Here is a 12,545-nt window from a genome sequence, read left to right as displayed (position 1 = left end):
AAAATTAAAATATAAAAATAAGTATTAAATATAATAAAAATTAAAATATTCAATTTGCTGGTAATCGAAACAAATCTGAACTATTTTGATGAAGAAAAAAGTTGTAACTAAAAATTATGAAGAAGCCGGAAGAACTATAAAGAACTAATCCTTTTTATAGAAGAAAATGGAGGATATGGTTGGTAAAAAATAAATAAATTTTTCATCTAATTTTTCAAGGGTGATCACCAACCATGAACGTGAAACGCAAAAGCTACAAATTTTAGCTTCTCCTGAACGTGCGTTCAAAGGCAGAATCATTTCTGCGTTTAGAAAAACAAAAATTGCCAAACATAAAGGTAAAAATTTCAAGAAGCTCAAACGCACTTCTATCCTCTCCAACGTGGTTGCCAAACACACCCTGAATTATTTACTTATTTTATTGATCGTACATTTTACTTATTATATACCAGTATTAAAATCCCTTCATAGAAGCCTAAACGTATATATTTGCCTGATCTTGACCCACCATCAGTTAACCTTTATTTATTCTTAATTAAGTTTAAAACATTACCAAGATGAATATTCACTTCAGGTTAAGTCTTAAGTATCTTTTGGTTCGAATATAAAATTATTTACATAGTTTATATTCTGCTATTTTAATTTTAGAAAAGATACTTCATTAATTTACTGTCTATGACTAAATAGTATATACCAAAATAATCCGCTGCATTATTGAATCTTAGAACTTGGATGCACTTAAATGAGAGTAATAATACTGTGACTAAGCCTTGAAGTGCTATTTAATTTGTTCTTTGTTCTTCTTTTATTAATTTTATTTTTTAACTATGTTCTAATTGGAGGCAATGATAGGGAAAGGTTCAAAAGCAAAAATTTGGTTTCTACTATTATTATTATTGTTGTTATTATTATTATTTTTGTCCAAAACAAAATCCTTTATGTTTGTCTACTTGCCTTTCTAGTAGATCTAAAATTAAGGTTGAGAGTTATATTACCATCAATTTTTTTACTGCATATGTTACTTAAGTTTCAATTTTTCATTTTTATTTGATCTTTTTTATTTAAACTAACATTGTCATATTAACTGTTGTTGATGAAATACACCAGGCACAATTTTTTACAGCAGAAATTATATTGGAGATTTTATATCTTTGGGTAATGATCAATTAATGTATAATTTAAATTGAAGAGTGCCTATTCCCCCAGAGAACATCCTTACATGTTAAGAGTGCATGGCTAGTTGAATTGATTGAGCATGCTCATATTAGAAAGTGATAATGATTTTGGAATCTTAAACCCAGGGCAGAGATGAAAGTGAAGGCTTAGGAAACTTTTGAGAGCTCAATTGCAAATCATTGAAAAACTACTGATTAGTGACATGCTATAAAGTTTTCTATTGATTTGCAAGTTATCGTCCATATCGAGGGCCGGTGGATTAATAGAGTAGACATGTATAAAGTTTTAGAAGGAAGAGAGAACAAATTGAAGATTAATACAAAAAGCATATCTTTGTCCATGGAAAGATTAAGAAAATGAGAAAGATTTATGTAACTATTATTCTTTCCTTGTAACATATTTCACTTTTTTGTATGCTCTACATTTATATTGTACTTTTATTGAAGGGTCTGAAAAATAAATATAAAAAATAAAATGTATATTACTTTTAAAGTGTCATTTTTTATATAAATTTAGCATCGTAATGAGAAGAAAAGAAACTTCTTAAATTTTTAAACCATGACAAAAACAAAGCCTCCTTCTAAGCAATAAAGCAAAGCTACAGATCTGTACTTAATTGATTCTCCTATACATATCTCTGAATGTATTTACACAGCATGACTCAAAACCACAACGAAACAAAGCCTCCTTCTAAGCAATGGGTTTGTCAAAAAGCTTAACATCTATGTTCACATTCTAATACTTCTTTCCTCCTATTTGCTATCATAAACCACGTTCATGAGCCCAAAAAGTATCTGGATCCGAACAAAAGAGAGAAAAATCTTGAATTTCTCTATTTGCTATGTGCCAATTGACAAAACAAGCTTGTATCAACTTGAACAGAAAAAGGATGACCGGAAAAAGCCAGCATTTATCATCTTTCCTGCAAGACCATATCCAAACTTGAAAACAAGAACCAACATAAAATATACTAGAAGCAAAGCAGAAAGCCCATCTAAAAGCAGTTTCTCAGAGGAATAAATAAATGGAGTTATTAAAATTTTTCTTTTTTCATCACAAAGACAGTGTTTTATCTGTGATAACTCAAAACTCCAGGAACAAAAAATTATGAGGGCCATCCAGCAGTTATTGCCAAGTGGTGGACTACTGGAAAGAAATAGATAGAAGCTACAGACCCAAATTACTGTGGATGGGACTTTGGAAATTTGGCATCTCAAATATTGCTCAATGTTAAAATATCTATAGTGGACAAATGAAGATGGGACCAATTTACTCAGACCATGATTATATCAGTACTGCCATAAGGTTTAATGATTATTGGTTGTCATGTCAGTGCCTAAAGGTTTATCTCAGGATTATGCTTTATCTAATATAACATGTTATTCATTGGAATCTATATAAATTTTGAAATACCATCCTTCTTTTCCAGAACAAAAATATAACATACTCAAAGTTGTTAGCTATTTTCATTTTTTTAGTAGTTAACATTCTCTCGGTGAAGGTTCTTTACTTGTAGAAAACAACAAATTAAATGCACAAAAATTGAGGATTCACCCAATATTCAAGAATTATGAACATAGAAATCATATAGGTGTTGACAAAACAAAACAAAATCAATGTGCTAATGAAGTGTAAGTTGAACAAGCATCAAAATATAGCCAAAAGTTCCTCTTCTAAGAACAATGTGCCTAACAAAAAGCAATTTAATCTTTATAGTAACTACAACATATAAATCAAATGCAAAGCATCACATAGGCATTCAATCAAACATGTGGTGTGCAATGCAAAAATTTAGCATAATCAAGCAATTTTCAGCGGCATTCAATCCATAACAGCCATAATCCAACACTTGCAACTTAACAAATATCTAATAAACTAATCCTAACCTATCTTAACTGATTAAATCCACTAACAACATGCAAATTCTAACTAACTAACTAATTAAAGAAAATAGACTGGAAAGTAGAGCAAAGAGATAACCTGAGGTGATGACTAGGGTTCTTGAAGCAGAAAAAGGGGAAAAGAATGCAGTGGTACTATGTTATTGCCACTCCTGGAGGTGCAGTGACAGTGATGCCTAAGAGGATGAGCTGGGCTGAGCTCCGAGTTGGAAAGGGAGAAGATGAACGTCGCTGAAAGAGGGTGAGAAAAGAGAGAGGGAAAAAAGAAGAAGGAAGTTACGGTAGGAGAAGGAGATCAAGAAGTGACCCTGCGATCAGAAGGCGGTTCTGAAAAAAGGTTGGGTTTTTGGCAAGGTAACCTAGCTAGATGTGATACGAGCGAGAAGACACTCTAAAACTGAAATTCCCTGAAATTAAAAGGCGATTTTGAATAAAATTTTAATTTTTGGTGCAAAGTAAATGAGCAGCTTTAAAATAACTACATATAACAAATTTTAAAAGTAAAATTTTATCTAAAAGATAGATATTTAAAAAATTATATCTATTATTAATTTTATAATATCTAAATTAAATTGTGTTTTTAAATCTTCGTTATATAATAATCTTAAAAGATAAATATTTAATAAAATCAACATTTGAAATTAAATATTCTTTTTATATTAATAGATAAGATGGATAAAATAAGATAATTGTCTCGAATTATATAAAGAAGAGCTACAGACTCCTAAATTACGTTCAACAGTTGTTTTTTTTATTTTAATGTTTAATATACCTTAATCTTATAAAAAAGAATAATTTTTTATTTTACGTGATTTTTTATTATTTTTTTATCATAAATATGATTAAATCTAACAAAGAAAATAAAAGAATAAATTAGAAACAAAAAATAACGTTCTTCAAAATAACAAAAAATATATGTGTTATCTAACATATATGTATTCTATCAAATTTTATTTGGTTTTACTTTTACTTTATTTTTTTTTCTTCAAGATAGTGATTTCATTGCTAGAAAAAGGTCCAATAAGAACTTACATGCACTAAAGGGATACATAAGAAAAAGTTCCACCAAATGAGTTTAATTAAAGTTTATTACATTAAAGAAGAATGAAGAAAAGGTAAAGTCAGTTCATCCCCATTCGTTCTTGTTGCATAGTACGGGCTTCTTCAACACAAAGGGATGGAGGTTTCCTGTACCCATCGAAGATGAAGCGATTTCTGGCCTTCCAAAGCTGCCATAGAAGGTTAGCTGCTAGCTCCATTCGATCTTATTTGTCACTGAAAGCTTCCATTTTTTCTGTAACTTCTTTTCAACATCGCCAAGGGTGTTCATATGGGTTTGGGATGGAAAAATTCACTAGGTGCCAAGCTTCCAACGAATCAGTGCAGAAACACAGACAATGGTGGATTGACTCTTCTGCCGAACCACACCTAGGACAGGTCGAGTTCACTGTTTCAATTCTGGCACTAATTTTGAGTTTTATCGGTAAGGCATTATGTAGTAATTTCCAAAGAAAGCTTCTAATTTTTGGTTGGCTTTTCAAATTCCATATGCTAGACCAAAGGGGTTTCGAGTGGCATTGTTCCGGAAGAAAATCAAGCGGTGGATGATTGAATTGGAAAGCAATACTGTATCCAGACGCAACCGTGTATGCACCAGATCGGTTCATCATCTAGGTAACCTTATCTTCTCCTTCCTGGATACTGCTGGGCTGAATGTCTCTGTTATTTTTTGTTGATTCCACTGGCCATTTGATTGAATTAGTTCAGACACCCATTTTGGAGCATGATCTGAGGTTGGGGTAGGATTAGGGGTAATAGCCACAAAGTTCATGACCCAAGAATCTTCCTTAATTCTGATTGATCTGCCATTTTCAACTCTCCAGAAAATTTCTTTTTCCAACACCTTCCTGCTTTCTATGATGCTACGCCATCCCCAAAAGGGGTTTGTTCCTGTCTCAGCACTCAAAAAAGTGGAAAATCTAAAGTATGTGCTTTTTAGGACCTTGTAGATTAACGAATGAGGTCTTGTTAAGAGCCTCCATCCTTACTTTGCAAGCATTGCAACGTTAAAAGCTTTCATGTCTTTAAAATTAAGTCCACCTTGTGATTTCGGTCTACACGTTATCTTCCACCCCACCTAATGTATCCTCCGTTCATTACCTTTCTGTCCCCACCAAAATTGCATAATAGCTTTTTGAATCTCTTCTAGCAGAGTGTCTGGTAGCTTAAAACAGCTTAAGGTGTAAATCGGAACCGCTGTTGCGACAACTTTAATTAGGATTTCCCTACCAGAAGAAGACAAGAGAGACCTTTTCCATAGCTAGAGTTTCTGGTTTACCTTGTCTTTGATATAGTTAAAAGTAGCTCTTTTTGACCTCTGAATCACCGTTGGGAGTCCAAGATACTTGTTCTGGTTTCCCACATGAGGCACTCGAAGGATATTAGCTAAGTGATCTCGAGTTGGTCCCGGGGTATTTTGACTAAAGAAAACAGATGATTTATTCAGGTTCACCACTTGACCGCTCACTTCCTCATATGTCTTCAGTATTCGGATAAGACTATGACAATCTTCCTCAGAGGCTCAGCAGAAAAGGATAGAATCATCTGCAAAAAATAGATGACTAAGTTTTGGACAGCTGTGATTTAGTCTCAATCCAGAAAATTCGTGTCTCTGTTCTCCTCTGTGGAGCAGATGGGATAGTCCCTATACACAAAAAAAGAATAGATATGGGGAGAGGGGGTCGCCTTGTCGCAATCCCCTACATGATTTGAAAAAACCATGAGGTTGTCCATCCACAGTAACAGAGTAAGAAATCGTCATCACACATTCCTTGATCCAGTTAATCCATTTGTTGCAAAATCCAAATTTTCTCGTTATCTCCCAGAGAAAAGACCATTCAACCCTGTCATACGCTTTGCTCATATCCAGTTTCAAAGCCAAATCATACTGACCAAATCTCTTATTCTTTAGAAAGTGCATAAATTCATGTGCTATCAAAACGTTATCACTGATCAAACGACCCTTGATAAAGGCACTTTGGGAATCACTAATAACTCTGTTCATGACCAACTGAAGTCTGTGCACCAGAATTTTAGAAATAATTTTGTAGAAAACACTACTAAGGCTTATGGGCCTAATATGTGTCATAGAGGTAGCATTTTCAATCTTTAGAATAAGGCAGATATTTGTATGATTAAAAGCTTTTAAAAGTTTACCTCCAGCAAAAAAGCTCTTGATCGCTCGTACCACATCCTCCTTAATTGTTTCCCAGAAGAAGTGAAAAAACTTGGCCGTGAAACCATCTTTACCAGGGGCTGAGAATGGGTTTATAGAAAAAGCAGCAGCTTTAACCTCTTGTTCTGTGACTGGCCTAGTTAGCATACGGTTGGTGGTAGCATTGATCTTAGGTGAAATATCACAAATCTCTTCTACGGGGTCTCTCGGTTCACTGGTTGAGAATAGTTTTGTGAAGTAATTCTGAGCAATAGAAGCTATTCCCTCTGTATCCGTTGCTATATGCCCTTCTTCATCCTCTAATATATGGATCTTTTTCTTATGAGTCTTTGTCTTGAACTTAGAATGAAAGAATTTAGTGTTGCGGTCCCCCCAGTTAAGCCATTGAACTCTTGATTTCTCTTTCCAGTATCTCTCTTCCATTTCTAATTCATCTTCTATTTTTGCCTCTAAACACTAGATTATCACTGGATTGGCTTGGTCAGCTTTTTCTTTCTTGTTTTCTAATCGTCCCTTTAACTCAGAGATTTTGCTTTGGGAATTGGAATTAGACTGTTGCTGCCACACCACCAACTTGTGTCTTCGTAACTTAAGTTTTTCAGCTAGTCTAAACATGGGAGACTCTATTATGGTATGTTTCCAACAGCTCTTTATCAAATTCACCACTTCAGATTTTTCGCACCACCTTTCCTGAAACTGAAATCTCCTCTTTGATCTTCTTTCGAGTCTCTCTGTGCTAAGGAGTAAAGGTGGTGGCGAAATTGTGATCACTACAACTTCGCACAACTAACCAGCAAGTGTACTGGGTCGTCCAAGTAATAAACCTTACGCGAGTAAGGGTCGATCCCACAGAGATTGTTGGTATGAAGCAAGCTATGGTCACCTTGTAAATCTTAGTCAGGCAAACTCAAATGGGTATGGGTGATATATGAATGAAACATAAAGATAAAGATATAGATACTTATGCAATTCATTGGTGGGAATTTCAGATAAGCGTATGAAGATGCTTGGTCCCTTCCGTCTCTCTGCTTTCCTACTGTCTTCATCCAATCCTTCTTACTCCTTTCCATGGCAAGCTGTATGCAAGGGTTTCACCGTTGTCAGTGGCTACCTCCCATCCTCTCAGTGGAAATGTTCAACGCACCCTGTCACGGCACGGCTATCCAGCTGTCGGTTCTCGATCATGTCAGAATAGAATCCAGTGATTCTTTTGCGTCTGTCACTAACGCCCCACAATCGCGAGTTTGAAGCTCGTCACAGTCATTCAATCATTGAATCCTACTCAGAATACCACAGACAAGGTTTAGACCTTCCGGATTCTCTTGAATACCGCCATCAGTTCTAGCTTATACCACGAAGATTCCGGTTAAAGAATCCAAGAGGTAAACATTAGAGCCTTGTTTGCTTGTAGAACAGAAGTAGTTGTCAGTCACTTGTTCATAAGTGAGAATGATGATGAGCGTCACATAATCATCACATTCATCATGTTCTTGGGTACGAATGAATATCTTGGAACAAGAACAAGCGGAATTGAATAGAAGAACAATAGTAATTGCATTAATACTCGAGCTACAGCAGAGATCCACACCTTAATCTATGGTGTGTAGAAACTCCACCGTTGAAAATACATAAGAACAAGGTCTAGGCATGGCCGAATGGCCAGCCTCCCAAAGAGGGTTCAATCATAAAAACATGATCAAAAGCTCTAAATACAATAGTAAAAGGTCCTATATATAGAGAGCTAGTAGCCTAGGGTGTACAGAGATGAGTAAATGACATAAAAATCTACTTCCGGGCCCACTTGGTGTGTGCTTGGGCTGAGCATTGAAGCATTTTCGTGTAGAGGCTCTTCTTGGAGTTAAACGCAAGCTTTTATGCCAGTTTGGGCGTTTAACTCCCATTCTTGTGCCAGTTCCGGCGTTTAACGCTGGGAATTCTGAGGGTGACTTTGAACGCCAGTTTGGGCCATCAAATCTTGGGCAAAGTATGGACTATCATATATTTCTGGAAAGCCCAGGATGTCTACTTTCCAACGCCGTTGAGAGCGCGCCAATTGGGCTTCTGTAGCTCCAGAAAATTCGCTTCGAGTGCAGGGAGGTCAGAATCCAACAGCATCTGCAGTCCTTTTTAGTCTCTGAATCAGATTTTTGCTCAGGTCCCTCAATTTCAGCCAGAAAATACTTGAAATCACAGAAAAACACACAAACTCATAGTAAAGTCCAGAAAAGTGAATTTTAACTAAAAACTAATAAAAATATACTAAAAACTAACTAGATCATACTAAAAACATACTAAAAACAATGCCAAAAAGCGTACAAATTATCCGCTCATCAAAAGGCCTATGATCAGACCCAATATCGTTCAAATGAGAGATACAAGCATTGGGAAATTCTTCTTTCCAATCTTTAGACACCAACACTCTGTCAAGTCTTTCTCTAATCAAGTTATCACCAAATTATCTATTCACCAAGTGAACTTCTCCCCCTCATAACCCAGATCCAATAGTCTACCCTCATTAATAAAATTATTAAAAGCTTGGATAGATGTATTCGATTTAGGTCTACCTCCTTCCTTTTCATGGCTAGCTAGTATAGCATTATAATCACCAAGAACTGCAATATTAGCCCTGCTGTTTTCCATGACTTCCATTAGTTAACGAAATTGTTCCTCCCTTTTTCGCTCTTCTGTGCTCAAGTATACCCCTATAGCCTCCCATTGTTGTCCACCTTGTTGACTCTTATAAGAGAATTGAATAAAGAAGCTTTCTTGACGTAAAATCTGCACCTCCACCCCTTCTTTCCATGCCACCACTAGTCCACCCGAGAGGCCATTAGGATCTACTATTTTCCAAAACTGAAAACCAACTTTCTTCATCACACCCTCCACTAATAAGGCATTGTTCTTAGTTTCGCAAAGGAACATTACCTCGGGAGAATGGGATTTAATAATCCCTTGGATGTTGTGAACTGTCAGGAGTTTTCCCAAACCCCGACAATTCCACATCAACATCTTCATATCTCCTTCGGTGCCTCTCTTTGGGTGGCACCCTCCCCTTGTACAGTTGATGTGTTGTCTTCTTGGCAAAATTTCTTGTTGTTACTTGGGTTTCCTGAATCCTCCGAAACTCTTTTTACTCCTGAGACAGATTTTGATTTAAACCCCCTTCTCGCCAACTGCTTCAAGCTTTGCCTTTTGCCTTCTTTTATGCTGATCACCTCCGCTGAACTTCCAATAGAAAATTGAAGGACATGTTCTTCTCCACTATCTTTCCTCCATTTTCCTATAGTACCTCCACTATCAGCCATTTCCTCGCCTACCTCCTCTCCTCCATACCTCAGATTTTCCTTTTTTCCTTTCACGTCAGTCCCCCTGGTTTGAGAATTATTGTCTTGGACCAAATGACTCGCAAAACTTCTTATTAAGCTGACTGGCGTAGGCTTTTTCTGTTTCTATCTTATATTCTCTTCCCTCTCAACATTGTTAGGGTTTTTATTCTCTTTCATGCTTGCAATTCTCCAACCAGTTTGTTCAGCCTGTAGCCACGATCCCCATTGTTCTTCCCTAACATTGCCTCCCGCCAAATCCTCCAAATGTAAATTACAAGCTCGAATTTCATGTCCTATATGACCACAATAATGACAAAAATTACCAATGCGCTCATACTTGAGATTGAGTTCTATCACTTTTTCATTGCTCCCCGCAATTTTAAGTGATTGACGCAGCGGTTTGGTAATGTCCATCATAATTTGGATCTTCAGCACATTTTCCTTCTGTCCTCTCATTTTAAACAGGTCTGAATCTAGAACTTCCCCCAATGATTCTCCTATTTTTCGTCCCAAACTACTTGTTTTGCAGTGTTCGGGAAGCCCCCATAGTTGCAGCCATATGGGAACGTGGGTAAATCCTTCCTCTCTAATTGCAGTCTCATCGTTCCACCTCTTTAAATTAAGAATGTAGTTCTTGAATAGCCATGGAGCACCTTTCTCAATTCTTAGAAGATCAATTTCACTCCCAAAGAAAAATTGAAAAAGGTTTCCTCCGTGATCAATTACCTTGAATCCCTCTAGTTGTCTCTATATTGCAAATAAGGCAGCTTCTAAAGTCCCTGCACTGAAACCTCTGTCAGCAAGAAGTCTCCCAACCAAGCTCCTTGAACATCTCTCTATACCTTCTTTTATGTCTTCATCAATAAATTGCACTATATGATCCTCCTCAGATCCTGGTGCATGGCTGTTGTCCAGTCTGGGAGCAGCGATTACTGCCATTCAATTGATCACACATGGTGAAAATTTCACAATTAGGATTTCTCAAAAATCCTAGCAGAGCACTCAAAAAAACCTTAGTAACAAGGCACACTTTTATTTTATTTTATTCTATACTTTTGTGTGAATTAAAAAATAATGTTCCTAATATATGAATAATGTTAAAATATATTAAACTAATTTTGTAAAGGAAAAAAATTAGTTGCTATAAAAGACGGGTGTATAAATAAACACTAACGTACCTATTAATCCAATTTTCAAAAATATGTATAATAATAAATGAGATGTTAATTATTATGATGATGATTTCATATTTTGATTAAGAAGTTTTGGAATTGAGTCATAGAAACAAAAAATTGTACCTTTTCATAAGTTATATAATTAAGGTTATTTTAGGAAAAAAATTATTTTGGAATAGTAAAAATATTTGAGATAAATCATAGATTATTTTAACATATAGACAATAGTTTTATACTAAATGTTAAAATTTTTCAATAAAGATTTGAAATTCGTTTGAAAACTGATACACTTTCAAACGAAATTTACAAATGATATTATTTTCGTCTCAAATTTGTGGGCAAAAATTTTAACTACTTCGAAAGGTTAGCTATAGTAAAAGAATTTAAGACTAATTATAGATAAAATTGGGATACAATTAACATTTTTCAAAATACGTCCCAAATTCGTCTGAAATTATTGCGCATATTCAGATGGAATACGGACGAATTATAATTTTTCTTCAAAATGTGTTGCTAATCTGTATGAAAATTTTGGCGCCAACCAAGAAAAATTTGGCGCTAAAATTTGGGACAAAATTTTTACAAATTTAGGACAATATATTATTTCAGTGCCTCCACTAAAGTTGTTCGACATTTGTCTTAAATTTGTCCGAAATTAAAAAGTCATTCAAACGGAATGTATTTTGTCTGAAATTTTTGTTCGAAAAAATCCTATTTCTAGTAGTGATGAATATACTGTAGCAGCTGAAATTTCTTTTTTTAATGGCAATTTATATAGGTTTCCTTTGAAATTTGGCAAAATTCATTGTAGCTCTTTTATATTTATTTAAGTGGCATTAACTTCTCTTTTGCCAAAGATAGTGGTATTTTGAGAGATTTTGTTATTTTAATTTATATAATAATTAAGGAAGTGTAGATAAATACTTTTGGAACTGGACCATCTTCATAAATGTTTTTTCGATATATCTTTTAATTTGGTATAAAAAGTCATTGGCTCTCTCTTAAAGTATTTTTGACTTAGAGGCAATGTATATTCGTAGACTCCAATGATTTTATTATGCAAAGATTTGCAAAGTTGCTAAATTTTTTATAGAGATAGTTTTGGTAAAAAAAAAATTTAACTAACTTTCATAAAATAATTGCATAATATTTATATTAATAGAAAAAAACTATTCATTAATAATACAATAATTTGATTTTATAATTTAAAAATAAATAATTTGAAAAATTATAGTATAATTTGTATAATTTAAAAAATGTATAATAGTAATAAATGAAAATATTATCTTTCTCTTAATAATATAATCATATACTCTAAGAATAATGCTAAGAAAAACATTTTATTTTTTAATCATTTACTAAGAAAATAACAAGAAGTGAATGTCCACACGTTTTTTATTTGAATGATAAACAATTTGTAAAAATAAAATTGATGTAAAATAGGTTTTCATGTCGCGAAATGGACACATCTAAGTCTATTTATATTTATATTAACAAAAAATCAGTTTGATTTGTGTTATTCTAAAGTTATAGAGAATCTGGTTTTTAAAGAAAAGAGGATTTGACCCAAAAAAAATAATAAATGAATAAGAAAAAAAGAAAGGAAATAAGAAACCACAATAGCAAATATAAAAATTACTGACCATCATGACAGAATCTTTACATCTAAAAGTTTTCAAGTTTGAATTATTTTAAAATCAAAGACCAACAACGATTTATTCCAAGTTTAGAT

This window comes from Arachis hypogaea, chromosome 10 (genome assembly GCF_003086295.3).
Source record: "Arachis hypogaea cultivar Tifrunner chromosome 10, arahy.Tifrunner.gnm2.J5K5, whole genome shotgun sequence".
NCBI classification, from domain to species: Eukaryota; Viridiplantae; Streptophyta; class Magnoliopsida; order Fabales; family Fabaceae; genus Arachis; species Arachis hypogaea.
This window is presented reverse-complemented; position numbering follows the sequence as displayed.